The 23,859-nt window shown below is 36.0% G+C and overlaps 1 long non-coding RNA gene across 2 annotated transcripts; it reads right to left on the bottom strand.

Annotated features, from left to right (window-relative positions):
- Positions 1-8,639: 8,639 nt before the first annotated feature.
- On the bottom strand, positions 8,640-23,217 carry LOC141493883 (uncharacterized). 2 transcript variants are annotated; one of them, XR_012470347.1, is made up of 3 exons: positions 23,143-23,215; positions 16,517-16,680; positions 8,640-8,796 (listed from the first exon to the last, which is right to left on the bottom strand). It is a non-coding gene; the product is annotated as an uncharacterized LOC141493883 (long non-coding RNA). The 2 variants fall into 2 exon arrangements; XR_012470348.1 differs by lacking the exon at positions 16,517-16,680 and having other exon boundaries at positions 23,143-23,217.
- Positions 23,218-23,859: the final 642 nt, after the last annotated feature.

Here is a 23,859-nt window from a genome sequence, read left to right as displayed (position 1 = left end):
AAATGACTCCCAGATGTAGCTGATATTACAGAATACCTGAACATAAATGAGGAAATAGATGAAGAATTCAAGAAACAAATCACAACTCTGGTATGGAGATGATGATGTAGTTGTGAGAAACCACTTACATTATTTGAACAATAGTTGGAATTCTTTGTTTCCAGGTTGATAAATGCTTATGTTTCTGTGTGTAATAATTTCATGCTTCAACAGGTAGAGGAAACTACAAGAAATCTGTCTTTTGGACCTGTTCTGAGAAGGTAGTTGCTGAAGTAGAAATGATGGGAAAACTGAGATGCAGTGGGTACTCTGTCTTGTTATCTATTATAGAAAAGGATAGAAAATTTAAGCATAGTTTAACATGTACCCTAGATTTTGAGACAGTGGATTTCAGAGATTTTTAAAGGTGGGATATTTAAGATTTTATAGCTTAAAATTCTATAAAGGAAGGGCAACTAGGTGATACAGTGGCTAGAACATAGCTCCGGAGTCAAGAAAATGAAAGTTCAAATCCAGCCTCAGATACTTACAAGTAGCATGACCCTGGGCAAGTCACTTAAGTCACTTGCTTTTAACTTATGTCATAGATGGTATTCCCGATTAGGTATGCATTGGGTCAGATGACAGCTTAACTTCTGTGATATTCTGTAGAATAATTCTAGTCCTCCATTTTTATGGAACACCTCAAATTTTAAATATGATTTGTAGAGAAAGAAGTTTACTGATTTACTTCATAGCTTCTGGCTAGGGCTGAACCTAGCTCAGATTTGTATGCATGAAGTTTTGAATTCATGAATTATTTCAACTGTTTCCTAATTGCATGCATCCCCACCTCCCTGTCAGGGAAGGGACCCATTATAACTAACCTGTTCCACAAAATGCCTTATATATATTGTCTTATTTGATACCTATAGCACTACCTAAGATAGTAGTGCATTATTAATTTTCATTTTGCAGATGGGAAAAATTGAGACTTAGGTGATAGTTGAAGAATGGATAAATTTAGCCTAGAGAAGAGAAGATAGGAGAGTAGGGGGCATGAGGCCGGATGTATTTGAAAATGGAGGTTTTAAGTTTTTTTGTGTTTGGGCAAGGTGAGACTTGCAAAAAAGACAAATGCAGGTCAGATGTCAGGAAAAAAATTCATAATAATTAGACTTGTCCATAAGTTGGAATGGCTATATTGGAGAGCGACAAGTTCTTCTTTTTTTGGAGCTCCTCAAACTGGATGACTACTTTAAAGTATATTTTAAAGTAAGGCTATTTTGTTCATGTATGTGTTTTATGCAGAGATTTGCTGGTACAATTTCAAATAAGTTTCCTAAAATCAATTGTTAAATTTTCATTGTGAGCACTTACATCTTAGAAATCAACAAATGTCACAATCAGGGCTTAATTTATTGTTTTATTGATCATCAGGATTTAAGACTGTGGAGAAAATGCTAACAATGCAAGTTAGTTAAAAGCAGTAGGTACATCATTTTTCTTTTCCAGTTAGGTAATTATTAAGTGTCTGAGGTCACAATTGAATTCAGGTCCCCCTGATTCTAGGACTGGTGCTCTATTCACTGCATCACTTAGCTGGTCCCCATTTTTCTTTTCTGGGAGCAGTTGTTAAACTCTTACCAGTACACTACTACTTGTATTAGATGTTTACTGAGGTCTCTTCTAACTCTCAAATCTGCTACTTGCCCAAGACCAACTGAATAGAAACATTTAGTAATCTTTCTGCTGTTATACTATCTCTTGATATCTATTTCTTAAGCCCAGTCATCATTTAATATTCCTGAAAACAGTCATGGATAACTCCCTTGGCTTGCCTCCTTCCCAGCACCCAATAGGAGACTGAGACAGTAGCAAGGCAAGACTTGCTACACCCCTCTGCTGGCTCTGCTAGAATCATATTTACGCTGAGACTCTTGGAAGATTACCCAACTTGGCTTTGCATTGGCCCAATCCTCTTTCATTTATTAGATAGGTGTATAACTAAGGCTGGAGGCATCAAGAGTCTATGTTATGTTAGGAAATAATATACCCCTCAAGGCCCAAGCAGGAAATTTCTGAAAACTTGTACCAGTGCAGGCTGGTGCCAATGCCCAACTCAGATGCTGGCCACAATATATCTTAGGAAGATTTTATTAAAATAAAAACAGCCAACATTAAACATTCAACAACCAGTAACCGGGACCAACAGAGAGTCCTAAAAATTCCAAGATATGGGGCAACTAGTTGGTACAGTGAATAAAGCACTGGCCCTGGAATGAGGAGCTCAAATCCAAACTCAGACATTTGTTATCTTAGGCAAATTGCTTAATGCTGATTGCCTGATCCTCTCCCCCACCAGAAAAAAGATCTCAAGATGAGTTTACTCATTGTCATTCATGCATAACGCCCATGTTGCTTCTTTTGGCAACATGGTTCTTAACCTGGGGTCTGAATTTTTAAAAAAAATATTTTTATAATTATTTCTATACTGTGATCTCTTTTTTGGAATCTATATATTTAATTTTATCCATTTTCAAGGGATCCTAGATTTAATCACACTGCCAAAGTAGTTATTGATACACAATAAAAGGTTAAAAACCCTTATTCTACTCATTGTTCTTTTTATTTTTTTCATGATTCCTGTAGCTCTTCTGATGTAGAGAATTGTGAATGTAGCAGAAACAAAATCTGTTAAATGTGTGGAGGTTCCCACTCTTGAGATTCTGCCTCCTTTGGACATTATTGATTGTATCTTGTCCCCCCTTGACCCTGCTATTTATATCTTGTCCCCCATTTTCCCCTTCACCTAACCTTGGTCATAGACACTGACAGGCAGGAAATGACATGTTGAAAGGACAGGAAGGACCAGTATGTGGTTTGTCATTGGGGGTTACCTAGCTCCAAGGTGTAAGACCACACCCCAACCACCACCACCTGTCCAGTCTACAATTGAGGGGCATTTAACAAGAAGTACTGCCCCTTTGAGGCTTTTGCTTTTTCTGGCCTCCCATTCAGAAGGAAGGGGTTTTCTCTGACTCTTCCTTCCTTAATCCATGTGTTTCTCTCTCTCTCTCTCTCTCTCTCTCTCTCTCTCTCTCTCTCTCTCTCTCTCTCTCTCTCTCTCTCTCTCTCTTTCTCTTTCTCTTTCTCTTTCTCCGTTCCAGATTTCTGTTGAGCCTGACAGCTGACCTGCCAAAATTAATTAGCAATCCACATTACTTTTCCTTAATCTCTTCTTAACTTTCCTATTACTTTCTTTGTGTTGTACCTTCTTTTAATAAATCTCTATTTTCTTTTACATCTGCACCCCTAGGTCAAAGTGTGATTCTTCACAGTGGATAACCAAATAATCAGCAACACTTTCACGGACCCTAAAGAGTTCCTCTCTTAGAATGTCCAGTGATTACAGAGCTTTCTTTTAATTGCATTGTTCTAACAGTAAGATGCCAGACTGTTTTCTTACTCCCATCTTTGTAGCTTTGCATTCCTTCTTCTATCTGAAATGGACTTTCTTTTTGCCTCTGACTCTTAGATTCCTAGTTTCCTCAGATTATGTATCATCTTCTTCATTGAATATTTTTTTTTGCAAGGCAAATGGGGTTAAGTGGCTTGCCCAATGCCACACAGCTAGGTAATTATTAAGTGTCTGAGGCTGACTTTGAACCCAGGTACTCCTGACTCCAGGGCTGGTGCTTTATCCACTATGCCACCTAGCTGCCCCTTCTTCATTGGCTCTTTGCCTGCTCTACCTAGATGCTAGTGCCTCTCTATCTCTCAAATTACCTTGTATTTATTTTGTGTGTGTGTGTGTGTGTGTGTGTGTGTGTGTGTGTGTGTGTGTGTATTCTCTCCTCTAACAGAATGTAAGATCTTTGAGGGTAGACATGATTTCACTTTTGTATTGTATCCCCATATAGTGACTGATATATTTTTAAAGTTGAACCTAGGATTTCATAGGTGTAGAGGACTTTCCTCCTTTACCAGTCCAGATCAGTATCATCTCTGTAATTTATAGTCTTGGAACGTTGCCTTTGAGGCCCTGAAAAGGTAAGTGATTTGCCCAGGGTCACAAAGGAAGTATATATACATATTTACATATTTGTATACACACAAATATACATACACACACACACACACACACACTCATATATGATGCCAGTCCTTTCTAAATCCAAGACCAGCTCTCTCAACTATGCCTCTTCTTTGAGGCATTGTAAGTACTTAGTACTTGCTAATCGCTTAAATGAACAATTGCCAACTACTCACTGTTTGATTGGTATGGTGAAGCAGTGGACTTGGAGTCAGGGGAACTGAGTTCAGATTTCAACTCTGACATTCATTAACTAAGTGACCCTGAAAAAGTTACTTAATTGCTCTGACCATGATTTTTCATCTGTGAAATAATTATATTGTTTGCCTACCTTACAATATTTTTTTTGAGGAAAGAGCTGAATAAACATGACTTGTTATTTATTATATGCAGAGAGAATCACTCAGGGGTGGGGTCTTTATCTCAAGTTTGTAGAACATCACACCCTTGTTCCCTAGTAGGGCCCTTTGCTTACATAGGAACACCCCAAGGAAAAGGTCATTGTGTTGTTCCTTCAGAGAAACACAATCTTTCCTTTTTGTAGCTTGACTCAGATACAACCTTTCTTTTTTGTAACTTGACTCTTGAGATTCCATAAAGTTTGTTACTGACTTAGGGGGTCATTAAATCTACCTCCTTACTTAGGGTGATCTATACCTTATCCCATCTCACTTGTCCTTCCAAATTTCCTTGCAGGAAGATGAGGGATTTTGCCCTGAAGGATCACATGCTAGATTACCTCAATGGATCTTCAATTCACTCCCAGTTAGCACTGGGTACGGTATGCAAATAGACCACAAATCTAGGAAACAAAAAGTCTCTAGAGACAACCATGGATTCCATTCACACTGCTAAATCATAGGGAAGAAGAATTTGATGAATAGTTTAAATATATCGATAATTTTCTAACATCACTTGGGACAAAAGTTTCCATTTCTTTTTCTCACAAAACATTTTCCTATCTCAACGAACAATGTTTGAAACTGGCTGATTGGCATCTTACCTCTTTTTGATCCAGGGTTTATCTATATTAATAATTAACATCTTCATCACAAGGTAGATAGCAATTCTATCTCCCCAGGTGGTGCATGATATTGGAGGAAGGGAGAGGAAAAAGGAAAATTAACCCTTATATAGCTCCTGATATGTACCACACACTATGTAAGTGTTTTACAGATATTATTTCATATGATCCTCATAACAACCTTTCAAGGTAGGTGTTATTATCCCCATTACACCATTGAGGAAATAGAGGCAAACAGATTAAGAATCTTGCCCAGAGACACAGCGAATTAGTAAGTGTTCAAGAGGCTAGATCTAAGCTCTGATCTTTCTGATTCTGAGGCCAGCTCTCTATTTACTTCATCATTTAGTGCCAAAAAATTATAAAATCTTCTAATTTTTCATTTGTGATTTTTCAGACAATCAAAGTTCAAGGAAAATTATCCTTCTGAACAGTAAAAACATGGTCATTTCAAAGCAACAGTTCTTTTGATATAACTATTCTATTCCCTGGATACTTGATTGAGTACCAGAAACTAAGTTGATATTTACTCTGAGTTGGTAAGTACAGTTGGGATCAGAGGTGTGCTGTAGCCAGCTTGACCTGGCTCTTGTGAGAGCCAGTTCTTAAATATTTGAAAATAGCTATTATGTATTTACTTCTGAGTCTTCTCTTCTACACAATAAATATCTTCGGTTCCCTTAGCTGACCATCTATTTGTCTAGAAATAGTGTTTCTCTAGAGTATTTCTCTAATTTATGTTTCTTTCTCATGGATTAGGAAAATGTATTATGTAGTTTGTACTTAATGAGTGCTTGTTCCAGAATGATTAGCTTAATAGAAATGTTCCTGTTGCTTAGTAAACAACTTTAGATGAAATATCCCAGGTTGGTCCTGTCCTATTCCTACTCTATGCAAGTTACAGACATTTGTTCCATTCAAGGCTATCTGAATTAGTTCATCAATAGAGAGAAAATTTGTTGAAGAAGAAAATGAGGGTATTTGGGGTTTCCTTTTCCACAAGCTTCACAAAAATCCCAGAGTCCAGATCATATCTTACACAGAAAATCTGTCTCTCAAATCAAAACGAGTCAACAAGGATTTGTTACGCGTTTATTTTGTACCAGTCATTGTGCTGAGAACTGGGAAGTATAAAGAAAGGGAAAAAAATATGACTTGCCCTTAAAAACCTCACATTCTAATATGGGAGACAAGAAGCAAATAACCATGTATATACAAGATATAGCTAGGCAGATAGATATAGAGATATATGTGTATGCATATGTGCATGTAGGGAGATACATGTAGATATGAGAGATATCTTTTTCTATATCTCTCTCTAATATATATATATATATATATATATATATATATATATGTATATATGGGAAGCTAGATAAAGCACTGGTCCTGGAATTAGGAGGAGTTGAGTTCAAATTCAACCTTAGACACTTATTAGTTATGTGACCCTGGGAAAATTACTTCATACTATTTGCCTCAGTTTCCTCATCTGTAAGTTGGAGAAGGAAATGGCAGGTGTTTTTTTGCCAAGAAAATGTCAGATGAGATTATGAAGTGTCAGACTGTACTGAAATGACTTAATAACAAAAATAATTTATATATAAAGATGTACATATATAATTTTACTTATAAATATGAAATACATGATATAATAGAATAATTATATAGTATAAAATAATGTATATGTTTATATATAAATAGAATGTCTTTTCTGGCTTTTAAAAACTTTCATAACCTAGCTCTTTGCTCCCTTCCTAATCTTCTTTCTCCCCTCCACATATTGATTTTCTTAACTATTTTCCATCTTCTGGCTCTGGGGCTTTTCCTTGGCTATCTCCCATACTCTCCCTCCTATCTTTGTCTCTTGACTTGCCTAGCTTCCTTTAAGTCTCAGCTTGATTCACATCTCATGTAAGAGGCTTTTCCCAATTCCCCCTCTCTCCACTGCTAATATCTTTCTTCTGAGATTACTTTTACTTTAATATATATCCATATCTCTATATAAACATATATGTAGATACATCTCTATATATCTTACATATGTATGTATGTGTATAATAAGAATACATATAGACATATATATGTAATTGTTTATATATAGATGATAGATCTATCTATAGATACCTATTTGTATCAAGAGATATCTAAAGATCTATGTGTGTATATGTATATATGCCAAAGTCAGGAGATGGAGTGTTAGTTTGAGAAGAGCAAGGAAGCTGGTATATGGAGGCAAGTAAGAGGACCAGGAAGGTAGCAAACAACTAGGGTTATGAAAGGCTTTAAAAATCAGAAAATAGTTTATATTTAGTCCTAGGACTAAGAGATGATTACTAGAGTTTATTTCATTGGGAAAAGCATTGATGGGTTCAGACATTTGCTTTGATCATTTTGATAATTTCTTTCTATTCTAGTGGAAAATAAATACCAAGAATGAAATTGGGAGAGCACAATCCTATAATTTTGTCCAGAATTGACTTCTTCCAATCTTCTACATGAAGAAATCAGGATCTAAAAAGATCCTGGCATATTAGAATGATGGACCAAATCTTTTAAGATCACATTATGTAGGGATAAAGAATCCATGAGGAAAAATGTTTGAGAGTTATAGTGGAGGAGCTATGAATTTGAAAGTCCAATATGAATCAACAGTGGAAAGTGGTACCCAAAAAGCTAGTTTTGTCTTAGGTTATACATTGGTAAAGAGATGGTGTTCAAAATAATGACCTCATTAAGTACTTCCCTGACCAATTATACTTAGAGTGTTTCATTGAGTTCTGAGTGTCAAATCTGAAGGATAAATTGGAATGCATCTTGACTAGAAGAAGATGATTAGAATAGTAAGAGAAAACAGAGACAAAGGCACTATACGATTATTTGATTGAACTGGGGAAGTTTAGTATAGAGAAGAAAAGACTTAGGGAGAAGCATGATAGTTGTATTCAGGTTTTTAAAAGTCTATCATGGGGGTAGCTAGGTAGTGCAGTGGATGTAACATCCACCCTGAGTCAGGAGTACCTGAGCTCAAATTCAGCCTCAGACACTTAATAATTACCTAGCTGTATGACCTTGGGCCAGTCCTCCATTGCCTTACAAAAAACCAAAACCAAAACCAAAAAAAGCTTATCATGTAGAAAAAAGAGTTAGATATGTCCTGAGAGCAGAACTACACACACACACACACACACACACACACACACACACACACACACACGAGGGGTTATAACCTTATACATATATATATGTAAGGGAAAACCTCCCAATTTTCAGAGGCATCCACTTATTAGGAAATTTGTAAAGAATATTCCTGTTCATTTAAGGTTGGACTATATAACCTTTGAGATCCCTCCCAACTGTTAAACTTTTTGATTCTTTGAAATCTTCCAATAGATTCAGCCCTTGGCAAAGTACTAAATTATGCAATGTGTTACTGCTTATCTATTACTGGAAGGACTACAGGGTATAGCATCAAAATTGAATCATGATTTAACCATCATGTTAATTCACAAAATGGTGGAGGAAAAGAATGAGTGAAAAGTACTGAGAAAAGAGAAAAACAAAAGCATTGTTGGCATGATAGGGAGGGTGATGACACTGAACCTGGAGAAAAGGAAGTTGTTCAGTTGTTCAGCTGTGTCTGACTCTTCATGACCTCATGGCACATCAGACCCTTATATCTTCCACTATCTCTTGAAGTCTGTCCAAAGAAAAGAAAGAACTGTGGTCAAGATCTCTAAAAAATATACCAGTTGTTTTCTATCTTAGATCATGCTATAGCAAAAAAAGATGGACTTTAACTACTGTGAAACTCAAAGTGATTTGCAGTCAGGAAGACCTAGAATAGAATTTCTGACTGTGTAACCCTGGGGCAATCACTTAATCTCTCTGTGACTCAGTTTCCTCATCTATAAAATGATAGTCTCAATGACTCTAAGATATGTTCCATCTCTAAAGCCATAATCTTACTATTATCCTTGGGAGCATTGACATAGATATCATCATTGGAGATTGGGGAACAATGATGTCTTGAGTCCCTGCTTCAACTTTCAGCAGCGATAGGACTGTACCCATTAAAACCTTTCCCTGATAAGTAGGGTACATTTAGGATATGGAGACTTAAGAAACATCTCCCAAGTCCAAGCTGTCAACTTGCAGCAGGAATCATTTTGTACAAAAGGAACTGGGAAGCACAAATACAAAGTACCAATAAAATGATAAGATTCATAATGTTAATCAATTTGTCAAACAAACCCCACTTCATCCTAAAGCATTTAACATGGTTTAGATAGATACTCTAGAACTTGAAAGCAGTAAAGTGATCATTTGTTTGCTCTGGGATTGTTGAAAAACTTCTGTTTATGATTTCCAATGGAAAAATGGAGCTAAGATGAGCATTTTCCCCCCACTCCCATCCACCTTCTCCCCATCTCTGTGGTATTGTCTTCTCCCAGATTGAAATTAAGTGGATATTAAGGAGTCAGTAACTGCTAAGACTTAGGGTACTGCTTTTCCTTGGATACTTTTATTTTGACAGTAATCAAAACATTATATTCTATGGACCATTTCCAGGATCAACTAATTTGGGGGTACTTTGGTCATTTACAGAGCTAATCTTGCCTTCTGTAATCACATCAGCTGCCATTTATTCAGAATTTTATGACTTGCAAAGTACTAGGCATAGAATACCTCATTTTGTTCTCATAATAATCTTGCAGAATAGGCATTATTATACTTCTTTTATAGGTGAATGAACTGAGGCTTAATGAGTCTGCATAGTGTCATGGGGTTATAAATTTCAGCTGTGAGACTTGAATCCTGGTCTTTGCTGGCCTCAGATCCAATGCTCCCACCACTCCTGTCTTTTCTCAGCTGCTCTATTTATAACCTTAAAGAAGAGGGAATGTTGTTTAAGTATAGCCTTACATCTGAGTGGGCTACAGATGCACAGGTCTGGATTTGGGTTGGGATTTGCAGAGCAGCAAGTGTACTTACTCAGTGTACTTTATCAACCCATCCATGCACCACTGTGACCTAGTAGACGCAAAGTCATTTTTGGACCCACACAGTAGGGAGATGGCTGGAAAAGGCTATTCAAGAGGTCATGCTGTATAAAATTTAGTTTAGTATTTGTTGTTTTTTCATTCTTCACAACTCCATTTGGGATTTCCTTGGTTAAGATACTCATAGATAAGGATACTCATTTTATAGATAAGGAAACTGAGGCAAACAGGATTAAGTGACTTGCTCAGAATCACACTGGCTAATAAGTAGCTTGAGGCTGGATTTGAATTCAGGTTTTCCTGACTCCAGCACCCTATTCACTGCACTACCCAGCCACCCTGAATTTCATATATATATATATATATATACATACATATATATGTATATATATATATTCATCAAATTAACTTTTACAGGGACTATAAATTAATTTTTCCAAAAAGGACAACAAATACCATTTTCTTCCTATAAAACAATTGCAGAGACTGTAAAATGATTGCAATATATATATATATATATATATAATATAATAACCTTAAAATAATAACTAAAGCAGGGGGCAGCACTGTGTAGTGGAGAGAGAACTGGTTTTTAGAGCCAAGAAAACCTGGGTTCAAATCCTGCCTTTGATAAATATTTCCTATGTGATCGATCCCTTGACAGATTTCATAACATCTTGATGTTCTAGCAATTCTAATTTCTAAGACTATAAATTCTTGAGAAGATGATGACCTGCATTGGACAGTTTCCTTATCTAGAAATTTCCTCTACCACTGAAAACACAGATCTAATCCATATCCTTTTTAACCTAGTACTCAGTCATCTTTTCTGAGGAGGGTAGTATAGTTATCGTCATCCCTATTTAGCAAGGCAGTTTCTTCACAACAACCCTTTTAGGTAGGTATTCTTTGTCTCCATTTTTATAATTAAGGAAACTTAACTTGAAGAAATCAAAGCCTTGTCCAATGTAACTAAGATTTGAAGATGTGAAATGTTTAGTAACCATCAGTCAAGATTTAGAACTTAGCACATGGTGGGTCCTTAATAAATGTTGAATGAATCTAACTGAATTGAAACTAAGGTCTTATTGGATCAAACTATTGCAGTTTCTATGGTGGAGGTATACTGTAAGTTTCTTGGGGACAGGAACTGTTTCATTTTTCTCTATTGCCTTGTATGGTATTTTTCATATAGTAGATACACATGTGATGTGATGACTTATAAGTGAAAGCCATTTTGTTCATCTTCCTATTTCCCAGAGATTTGGCATAACACTTCTAAAAGGTAACCAATTCCTAACAGAATTCCATATGGTCTCTCTAATGTATACTTTACAGCCAACTTGCCCCCACATATATATGACCTTTAAATTCTACAGCAAGTGTCACCATTTCTGCGAAGCCTTTCCTAATTTGCAACCAGTAGTGAATTTTCTCCTCAGACTTCTTATAGAATTTGATTTGCAACTGATTATAGCTATCTTTGTTGTCATCTTCACAAAAGTTATATTTTGATGCCTCATGTTCTATAGAGATGAGGAGTAATCAGAGTCTACTTTGAAAAAGTTAAAGTCTGGGCAGAGTCTGCTAAGTTGAAAAGGGTTTGGCAACATATTGTCTGCTATCTGCTGACCATCCAGCAAAGAACAGTGGTTAGAAGGTAGGCTACTAAGACATTTTTTTGGCCATGATATGAAATGGTCTCTTTCTTTCCACAATGATAGTAACAGAGTGACAAAAATGGAAATAGATAGTAGTAAGAATCATTTGGTTCTTAGTTTTCAAAAATTGATGTAGCCAGATACTTTTAAATGTGAAATATTTGTCCTATAACCAAGAAGTTGATAGCTGACTATAAGAATGAAATTAGATCTGTATGAACATTCTCACTATAATTAAAACTGAAAGACATAAAGAAGTTGAAGCTAAATGAAAGGACAGTTTCTTTTAGAAGGGCAGACAAAAGATTTGGCAGGGTTGGTTTCATCATGTGCCCAAAGAAAACAAGAGACACTCTTGAACATTGGATTATCCTGCCTTGCAGTATTTATGATGAGCATAAGTGTAAAGATTGTCAATGAAATGTTTGCTGCCTATGTATTAAATCTTAACTAAGATAAGACTTTCTAAATGGAGTCAATACATATCTCAATATATTGTGAGGCGATAATCTCACCTCTCCCAGGGTCTTATGCATCCTTCCCACTAAGAATTCAGAATTGGTAGAGGGTTGAGAAACTGCTCCATTGAGCATAACTCCTCCTTGGGGATCTATACTATCCTTTAAACATAAAATGTCACCCCAAAGTCCCCTTACTCCTTGCAAGGAATGCTCAGGGTTACCAAGGAATTTGCCCTAAAGGCAAATAGATGGTTCAAGGGATAGCATGCTGGACCTGAAATCAAATTATACTTCATCACTTACCAGTTGTGTGACCCTGGGTCAGCCTCATTTTCCTCATCTGTAAAATTGTGCTAACAGTTACACCTACCTCTTAGGATTGTTGTGAGGATAAAAGTGGATAATATTTGTAAAACTTCTTTTGAAATCTTAAAGCTCTATGTAAATGCCAGGTATTATTAGAGTTGTTATCACCCTTTTCCCACAAACCTACACAGTTCATTTACTCAAAGTACTAGTGAAGAGCAAGGTCTGGGTTTCCTCATATACATTGTGGCTCTGGTCCTCACTGCTCCTCAGTTCTGGTTGCTGATTGATTGATTCAACTGTCCAGTGATCCCTCCTTTATCCAAAAGCCTGGTCTATGAGTTTTCCCCTAGTGCTTCATATACCTGAAACTTATAGTTTGGTCTACTGTTTTCTTCATTTGCTGTCAATTCCCAACAGGATTCCCTGAAGAGCTTAACAGATGAACTAGTTCCCTTTCAGAGAACCAAATCAGAATCTCTGAGTAAATAATTCCTGTCTAATCTGATTCTTCCCTAGCACATGGTTGTCTCCCTCTTTGTGCCTCTTTTTAAAGGCCAAGACACAGTTCAATGGTAGAGGCCAGGCATATAAACAATTTCCTTCATGTGGTATTTTTTTTTAGGTTTTTGCAAGCATATGGGGTTAAATGGCTTGCCCAAGGCCACACAGCTAGGTAATTATTAAGTGTTTGAGAAAGGATTTGAACTCAGGTACTCCTGACTCCAGCGTGGGTACTCTATCCATTGAGCCACCTAGCCAACCCTTTCATGTGGTACTAAAGGAGAGAAATGTTGCATGCTCAGAGTAATCCCTTATGGAAGAACTAACTTCTGGAAGTTACAACTTGTTAAAAAAATATAAGACCAGTTCAGGAAGGCTTTACCAACTGATTATGACCTCTACATTATAATGATTCTACAAATATAAAATTTTGTGGTTAACAAGGCAGTTTCTTCACAACAACCCTCTTAGGTAGGTATTCTTTATCTCCATTTTTATAATTAAGGAAACTTAACTTGAAGAAATCAAAACCTTGTCCAATGTAACAATAAGGATTGAACTCAAGTCTTCCAACTCAGTTGGAAGGTCAGTTAATATAACTAAAATATTATATATTTATGGCACAGACCAATAGAAAGCATTATTGCTGCCAGTATACAGTATTTCATCTATGTTGTGAATTGTGTAACCATTTTTTGGATTAGTTCAAGAACTTAACTTTCATTTAAAACATTATTTCTATGAGAATGTAGATACTTTAATGCATGGTCAAATAAGATCATGGTGTTAATCAAATATTTTCTCTACCACATTCTGAAGTGATTCAAAAAAGTCATTTTTGAAAAGGACTGGAATGTTTGAGGGTACCAGGAAACTAAGACTTTGAAGATTCAAATATCTGAGCAGACACTGGCAGGAGATGGAGGGAATTAGATTCTTAAAAACTGGAAACCCCATTAATAACTTCCAGAAACTAAATGGGACTTCTAGATCTTGGAATCCTTATTGGCCAGACCCTAGCTAGAACCTAATACTTGAGATGTAGGTGATCCAGAGAACTTTATCCCAAATAAAGAAACCACTCTCTTTTGAGCATAAGTTCTCACATCCACAGAAATGGCCACCCTGACTATTTTAAAAAGCTTTTTTCAGGTCTTAGGAATGCATACTTCCTATCCAGTCCCTGCTGTTCTACCCCACCATTGTGTTATCCAGTGCTCATTCTGAAAAAGGAATCTAGTAACTTGCAGTACACTTCTAACTCTCTAAGACTCTGCATCCCATCCTTGGATTTACATAGGCCTGCCATTCACATATGGGGATGTTTGTAAGTCAAGTATTCTTAAACTTGGAAGCCTTGCCAGTAGCCCTGTCTAGCCCCAGAGTCTGAGTGAGTCCCTGAGTAATAATAATAATAGCTGACATTTTTATAGCACTTTAAAATTCTCAAAGTACTTTAATACACTGTCTCATTTGACCTTCCCAACAACCCTGAGAGGTAGGTAGTGAAGGTCTAATTATCTCCATTTATTCTTTATTATATAGGATGGATCTCTGAAAGGGGAAAAGAGGGAAAGTGATAGAAGAGAAAATGTAGGCAATGTTAAAAATAAAAAGTATCAAAAAAACTATGAAAAGATTTAGTTTAGTTTTAGTTTCTTTAGTTTGATCATTTATGATTATATAATAAATGTCCACCTAAAATAGGAATAGGGATTAAACATGTGATTTAATTTCTAAAGAGAATTGCTTTACCAATTCCTACATTAAAAAAACAAACAAATCTCCCATTTACTAATATAAGTCAGAACCTTCTCTGTGATACCTTTAGAGAACTGTGTAGAACCCTGAGGGATTAAGTGATTGGCTCATGACTACTATGTGTCAGAAACAAAACTTGAATCCAAGTCTTCCTGGATTGAAGGTCAGCTTTCTATCCATTCTCTAGGCATTCAAAGTCCTTCCTAATTTTTTCCCCTACTACTTTTTCTAATACTCTTATAGCTTCCCTCCACAAACTCTTTGATCCCATTGGCTTCCTGGCTGTTCTATGAATAAGAATTTCCATCTCTCTGCATGGGGTATTTTCTCTGGTTGTCCTCCTTGCCTGGAATATTCTCCCTCCTCTGCTATGACTACTGACCTCTCTGATTTTCTGTAAATCCAACTAAATCTCTCTCCCTCACCCCCCCATCTACAGGAAACTTTCCCTAATACCTCTTAATTCTAGTGCTTTCCATCTGTTAATTATCTTCTATCTGTCCTTTATATTGATTGTTTTATATATATTTGTTTGTATGTTGTTTCCCTTATTGAACTGTAAGTTCCTTGAGGCAGGGATTGTGTCTTTTTCCTCTTTTTGTAAAATGACTGGCACATTGTAGGAACATAATAATTGCTTATTGACTGATTATATCACACTAGCTCTCTTAAAAAAAGATTTTAAAAAAATTCCTTGGTTACACACCCTGATGAATTGTTCTGTGCATGTTTATAAAGTCCACTCTATTCCTGTATGGGAGCAACTAGATGGTGCAGTGGAGAGACCACTGGGTCTTGAGTGAGGAAGATGCCTCTTTGTGGGTTCAAATATGACTAGAAAGTCCCTTAGCACTGTTTACCTCAGGTCTTCATCTATAAAATGAACTGGAGAAGAAAATGGTAAATCACTCCTTGAAATCTTTGCCAAGAAAACCCCAAATGAAAAAAAAGGCTCAATAACAACATCCTATTTTGAGCTCATTATTTAACTGTCTTTGGGACAGTGAAAACCTTGTCCTCTTCAACGTTTCAAGCATTTCTTCTCCACAGTTCACTTTGCATACCCAAAGAGCAACTAGTTGAAGAATACAACTTTTAATCTGAAGGAATATTCTTCAGACTGCTTTGGACTCATCGTTGAAAAGAAGAGGAGCAAGGATTTCATCAGAGATCATAAAGGCAGAACATAAAGCAAATTCTAAATCTTTTAACATGGTTGTAGGAGGAAGGGTGGGTTTGTCTTTGTCCTAGACTTCAAAGTAGACATTCCCTCATTTTTGGGCCTGCCAAGTGAATGGAATGAACAAGACAGGACTTGCTTTTCTTTAGTTTAACTCCCATCATCATTGGAAACAGTCTACATACTAGTGAGTGACTGATTTTTCAGCACTCTGTTTTGTACATAGTAACCTTCCCCACCTCCTTTCCACCCTCTCCTCATCCCCATTCTCCCACACAGGACTGTTGAATTGTACAACTTTATCATACATCTCTTTATTTCCCACAGTGAGGAAGTGAGTCTTCTTTAGACTTACACATTCAACATCCCACACATCACTCTATCCTTAGGGAGAGAAGATAGACTACCCTTATTCTCTTTATCTGCCCTAAGCAGACATTGAAAGTGTTAATAAAGACACAGCTATTAATCCAGTAATTTAAACCTATTCCCAATTGGAAACCCATGTTATGTTAAACTTAATGACACTCAAAATATCATTTACCTTCATTTAGACTTTGGGAGTTTTATGTCTCTGATAAAAAAGTCTCAGCATCCAGTTTGAGGCGAGATGTCTTCAAAAGCATTGAGTTCATGAAGAGGGAACTTATGGGAATTAGGACATTTGAGTTCAAATCTCAACTCTGTTGCTTACAAACTTTGAAGACACTAAGAAAGTCATGCAATGGTGGAGTATCAATTTCCTCATTTTCAAAAGGTGAATAATACGTCCCCACCCACCTTAAAGGCTTCTGAAAATCAAATGAAAGAAGATATGCAAAGGCACTTTATAAAATAGTAAAGTATTATATAAATGTGAGGCATTGTCATTATTGCAGGTTAGGATTTTGTGCAATAGGAAGCTAATATATGTTGACTTAAATGACTAATGGCCTATGAAGCCACACTAAAGAAAGGTAGATTCAGAAGCCCTACATGCAAGTTGAGAATCAACATGCTATAATTAATAAATGGATTAAGTCTAGAATATTAGGCTACAGAGATGATTTTTTTCTTCTTTTAAAAATTCTCATTGGTTTCATTTGTTTTTTGTATCACTTACATTTCTCAGTATAGGTCCTCCTTCAATTCCATGCAGAGAGCAGTCTTATAAAAAAAAAGAATCAAGTAACTTCCATACTAATCAAATACAACAGTATTCCAGTCTTCATTTTCATTGATTTTTATGGTACAGAACTATTTTGTATTGTTCATGGACCATAATTCTTTGAATCATTCCTTAGCTGATGGAATTCTACTTTATTTCCCACTCTGTATTATAAAAAGTACTGCTGTAAATATTTTGATGTATATGGGACTTTCTAGCAGAAGGAATTTTGGGTCAAAAGGTATGCATATATTAGTTATTTTAACATACCTATAAAAATTGCTTCCCAGAACAACTGGCCCAATTCACAGCTCCACCTTTCTTTCTACAGTTCCCCCAACATTGACTAATTCTATCTTTTGTTTGTGAAATATTAGAGTTGTTTTGATTTATTTCTCTGATTATTAGTGATTTAGAGGAATCTTTTATACAGTTGTTAAGAGTTTGTCATACTTGTAAAAAAACTATAATCATGTCCTTAAACCAATTAAAATATTTTAATATGAAAGTTTTTACCCATTTCCTGTGAAATTTCCTAAAGCATACCTAATAATAAGGTTTTAGTCATAATGTATGTCACCTCCACAACCAGTACTGTGAATCTCACATAGGAATCAAAGGTGCTTGTAAAGATTTCTCAGTGGTGTCCTTGTGATAATTCATAGGCATGCATCAAAAGTTCTTGTTGAGGGCCTAAGTCTCCCATACCTGGACAGGGTTAATGCTCAGATAACCCATAATTATCCCGATATGGTCATATCTACCATATGGTTGTCAGAGACTGTCTATACATTACCATTGGTAGCACAGAAAAACTTAGGCCCTCCAAACAGAAAATATAAATAAAAAACTTGTGGATGAGTATTCCCAAAGACTGTTCAAATGGGATAATTTTAGAGGGTCTTTTCTGATTCTGATTCTGTGTTTGCTCCATAGATCTCAGAAAACACACACACACACACACACACAAATATCCTTGAAAAACAATCTTCCAAATACCATCCATGTCCCCATACCACAAGAAATCACATCTTGGGTTTACAGAGGTTAGGTTCTTGGAAGATTTTCAGCAAAAAAGTAAAAACAAACCAAAAAACTCTTTTGGGTTCTTGGTTTCACATAGGGTTTTCCCTAAAACATTATAATTTGACTCATTTTACTTTTTTTTTTTAGATTTTTTTTTTTTTGGCAAGGCAAATGGGGTTGCCCAAGGCCACACAGCTAGGTAATTATTAAGTGTCTGAGACCAGATTTGAGCCCAGGTACTCCTGACTCCAGGGCCAGTATTTTATCCATTATACCATCTAGCCGCCCCCATGTTTCTTCTTAGACTAAGAAATAAGGTCTTGTTAATAATCCCCTGACTATCCAGCAACTCCATGATTTCCTTTACCACCACTGTTCCGCTGCTGTATTCTCACATTTCTATAGCCTTTGACTATGGTTCAAGAACTTCTTGATGATTGAATGCTAACTCCATTTACTACTGTCCAAGAGTGTACTGGCAATGTTTAATAACTGGTTTTCAATTAACAACAACAACAAATAAAAGAATAGAGAAAGAAAAGAAGGAAAAGTGAGAATGAGAGAGAGAGAGGGGGAGGAAGGAAGAAAAAAAGAAAGGAAGAAAGGAAGAGAGAGAAAAAGAATGAAAGAAAGAAAAGAGAGAGAAAAGGAAGAAGGGAGAGAGAAATGGATAAAGGATGCATGACACATTTATAAATCCAATTTGCTTTACATTTCTCCATAAAGTTCCAGAGGCTATACAATCAATAAAACAATAAATTAAGTCCTGATTTGTAGGATTTCATATTTTCAAGGTATATACATACATACATATATATATGTATGTATGTATGCTTGCTTCACTTTCTTTATCTATAAAACTCAGAGGGGGTTAGACTGACCTCTAAGGTTCTTTCCAGTTCTATCTTTATGATCTCACAACAAGGATTGGTATTTTCTGTACCTTTCATATTCTGCATATACAATAGGTATATTATATATGTACATATTGCATATATAATAGATATGTTATATATATATATATGAAGTATATTTTGCATCTAGTCTGCTTTAACTGATTATTTTCAAAGGCTTCCCTATTCCCTTCTCATACTGTCAGTATCTATCTTCAGTCTGAGGCAAGCACAAGCAAAGAACCAAGGATGTAAAATAAAAATAGAACTAATTTTAGGTTAATAAAGCTATTACAAAGATGAGAAAAAGTTCTGCTAAACATTATACAAACTTCTGGTTTATGTGGAGATAAATAAAAAGTGATATGAAAAGTGAGAATGAGTCCCTACCCTCAAGGAATATGCATCAAGGAATACACATTTCACAGATAAGTATGTAGCATAGATAGAAATAAGGACTGTATATGTGGGTGTTTGGTATCTGTGTGCACATGGGCAAATGTATGGGATGTGTATAAATACAGGGTATTCCAAAAGTCTTACTGAAGTTTAAACTTTAGTAGTTTTAAAATTTTTAAACTGTCCTAGCACTTTTGGGACCCTGATATAGATGTATAGCACAAATGTAAAATAAAAAAACAGTGATTTAGGGCAAGGGACTAAGAGATGGAAGAATCAGGAAAGACTTTCTGAAGGAAGTGAAATTTGAACTGAACCATGAAAGATACTTGGAGTTCCAATAATCAGGATTGAGGAGGAAGAGCATGCCAGGGATAGAAAACAGCAAGTGAAAAAACATGGAGATAGGAGATGGAAGCAATAACGGTCCAAGGAAAGTACCTAGAATTAGGTAAGTCTGCATCTTCAAAAATTGCTCTTTGGAAGCAAAGCCATGGCAAATCTGGACAACATACTATAAAAAAGAGAAATCATCCTGCCAAAAAGGTCTGTATAATACAATCAAAGTAAGAGTTTTTCCAGTAGCAATTTATGACTGAGAGTTGGCCTACAAGGAAGGCTGAGTGCCACAGAATCAATGTTTTCAAATTGAAAACTTTTGAAAGTTTTTTGGAGAGCAAATCAGTCAATACATAAAGGAATTAATTCAGCCTATTTACTGGAAAGTAAAATACTGAAGCTGAAGCTTAAATACTTTGGCCACATAATAAGAAGATGGGACTTATTGGAATAGACCATGATATTGGGAAAGATTGAAGGCAAAAGGAAAAAAGAGATGACAGAGGATGAAATGGTTAGATAATGTTATGGCAACAATGAATATTAACTTGAACAGACTGCTAGAGATAGTGGAAGATAGAAAGTTCTGGTGTACTATGGCTGTGGGGTAAGGAAGAGCTAGACACAACTAAACAACTGGGCAGCAGCCATAGCAGCAAACAACAATAACAACAAAGGAGATTTTAAAAAGGAAAATGAGGGGTGGCTAGGTGGCACAGTGAATAGAGCACTGGCCTTGGAGTCAGGAGTACTGGGTTCAAATCTGACCTCAGACACTTAATAATTACCTAGCCGTGTGGCCTTGGGCAAGCCATTTAACGTCATTGCCTTGAAAAATCTAAAAAAAATAAAAATAAAAAGGAAAATGAGGACTTCAGAAAGACTTTGCCAGGTTAATCCTCCACATATTCTCATCATTTAATACATCATAAGTTCAATTAGTTCTTCTGGCCTAGCCTGAGAACTTAATTATGGATAATAGTATTTTTCCTATGGGAATATTCCTTCTGATCTCCAATTGACCAATTTACCAAAGGACATTTATTTTTTTTCCTCTATAAAATAAAGGCTTTGGTGGGCCAGGTCATTTCTAAGGTTCCTTTCAGTTGTACTTGTCTATGATGCTATGAAACAAGTGATAAGTTGGAAAATGACCACAGACAAGTTCAGAGTAAGACCATTTTATATTTAAAGGCATAACTATGTCATTATAACACCTCTACACATAGTTTGTTGAATGAATTAATGACACATATTGTGCAAAAAAATTCCTCCTAAATTGGCCTCTAGAGTCATAGAGATGGTCTTATTAGTCCTATATATAAACTCTGCCTGAATTCCACCTTATATATCCAATACAGATATATTTTAGAAGAAGAAAAAGAGGCTTTACTCTTCAGGAGGTAGGGGTAAAAATAGACTTGGCTCAGTATAATTTTTCTTTATCACTAGTCTTTACAGTAGAATTTTGGTACAATTCTCCTTAGCATCAGGGTTATGGGTCTATAATGAGAGGCAGACTCAGGAAAAAGAACAGTATTACAAACGAAGTAGAACTAATCTCAGAGATTGGAAACAGAATCAATCATTGAATGAAAGTCTCTCTACAAGCCTTACAAGAAATTGCCAAATATGACCCTTGTGATCTCAGAAACTGGTAAGACAAGAGGAGGGAGAAGATTTTGTGTTCTCATGGAGAACAGAGCCTTAAGAAGAAAAAATCACTGTGTAGTCCAGCTGAAAATTAAAGAGATGTGAATTAGACCCCTAATCATTCTGACATTTTGCCATAACTTAATCTGAACTATCACTTCAGCTGTAATTATATATTATAGAAAACATTATTTATAATACATAATTTGATAGGAAAAAAGCAAGAGAATCAGGATATTGGAATATAATCATTATTAATTCATTGAAGACAGAGATATATGGAGTTACTTATACTTATACAAGATATAATGCTAGGGGTGGGGCAAGAAGAGTGATATAAAGAAAATGAAATCTTAGTAAGAAAAAAACTAAGTGATTTTTCCAGGATCACAGGGTTATAAGGGTCAGGGATGGGCAATATATTTTATCATTAGTGGTGAATAACTGACTCAGTTATGATGCTAATGAGAATTCCAAATCTTACAAAACTTTATTTTTTCAATATTGTTGCCATTGTGTTCTCCTAGTTCTACTCATTTCATTCTTCATCAGTTCATATAAATCTTTCAAGTTTCTCTAAAACCATTTATGTATATATATATATATATAACATTGTTTTGCATTTATATACCCTAATTCAGCCATTTCTCAATTGAGAAATTGAGAAAACCTTCTCAGTCTACTGTTCTTTGCCACAACAAATTCAGCTGCTATCAATATGTTTGTATATCATCAGTTAGAATTTGTTTTGCTTAGAACTGATCCCTCTTATTCCCTATATTGTCCATTATTCTCTTTCCCTCTTATTTATCTATTTAATGAAATGTATTTCTATATCCATTCACATGCACAATGTTTATGTAATTGTGTGTGTATATATTCTTCTACCTCTTTGACCAATTCAGATGTGTCACCCATTCCCACAATAAGATACTTTTCCCTGACATTACTTTTCCTTTCCCTGCCCCTACATAGTATATTGCTCTTTGCTTTCCTTTCTACTGTTCTTTTAAGATTATTAAGCATAACTCCTAGGCCCCTTGTCTAATTAGACTCTCTTTATGATCCCAGATGATAATAGTGTTCAGAAAGGACACAGGTACCATCTCCCCAGATTAGAATATAAAATTTATCCTTAGTTAGTCCCTTCTGCTCATATTTACCTTTAAAATTTTCTCTTGTCTAATCTATTCTCTTCTTCTACATTTGTGTCTTGAGTGTCCCTGTCATCATAATGCATTGTATAATGGGATTCTTTTTTTGTGTGTGCTCATTCTTCCAGCCTACCTTTTGACTTCAGATTAATGTTAGACTGTGCATTTCTGAAGGAAATGTCCAAATCCTGCTATTCTTTCTGAGACTATTGTATTGTCATTCTAGGCTCTTAAGGACATTCCAAGCTGGGGATTTACAAACTTTCAAATGTTCCCAAAGTAGTCTGATCCAGATAAAAATCTGATTGCTGTCCCTCAGTCTAAACTCTACAAGTCCCTGATTGGGCTTTGAATCTGAGCAATATGCCTATCAGTTTGCCCAATTTGAATTCTAGTAGACTACTACTGGACTCAACCATGATCAGTCAGCTGTCAAATTCTTGTTGAATCAAAATGGTTTTATATCTGACCTAGGGCATATAGGCATTGTGCCCTAGGCACAATGGCATTGACCTTGGAATCAGGTGGAAAGAGTTCAAATCCAGCCTCAGATACTTACACCTACTATCTGTGTTATCATGGGCACCTTAACCTTGATTGCCTTGCATTCAGGCATGTCTCCAGTCATCCTGATTCATATCTAGGCACTGGATCCAGATGGCTCTGGAGGAAAAAGTGAGTTTAATGACAGCACAATCCCCCCCCACACTCAAATCCACTTCATGTACATAAGTACATAAGCATCACCTCCCTGATGTCATAGTCTTCTTTGTGAATGAAGGACAGACATCACATCAGTTATTTTTCTGTAGGCTTCAGACTGGTTTTGCTGTTGCAGTAGAGCTTCCACTCTCCTCTTAGGACCTGAGTCACATAGTTGTTGCTTGCTCAGTACCCAAACTATTATCCACATGGCTTCTCAATTTGGATCACTAAGTCTAGGCATAAGCCTCCTCCTCAGCCTGTCCTAGAGCTATGACCTAGAGCTGAGTAGTGAGCATCAAAATTTTTAGTAGATGCTTGGTCCTGTACCCTATACAAGATGAGGTTCTGTGCTGGTTCTGAAACTTTTTCTTGGCTTGGTTCACAGCCCATTCTCCTAATTATTATGCAGTAGTTAAACTACTTTTGGACTTCTTTGAAACTGCTCCAAATCATTATTGATTAGATAAATGCAAATTAAAACAACTATGAAGTATCTCCTCACACCTATCAGATTGGCTAAGATGACAAAAAGAAAATAATCAATTTTGGAGAGGTTGTGGGAGGATTGGAA

Source organism: Macrotis lagotis, chromosome 7 (assembly GCF_037893015.1).
Source record: "Macrotis lagotis isolate mMagLag1 chromosome 7, bilby.v1.9.chrom.fasta, whole genome shotgun sequence".
NCBI classification, from domain to species: Eukaryota; Metazoa; Chordata; class Mammalia; order Peramelemorphia; family Peramelidae; genus Macrotis; species Macrotis lagotis.
This window is presented reverse-complemented; position numbering and strand designations above follow the sequence as displayed.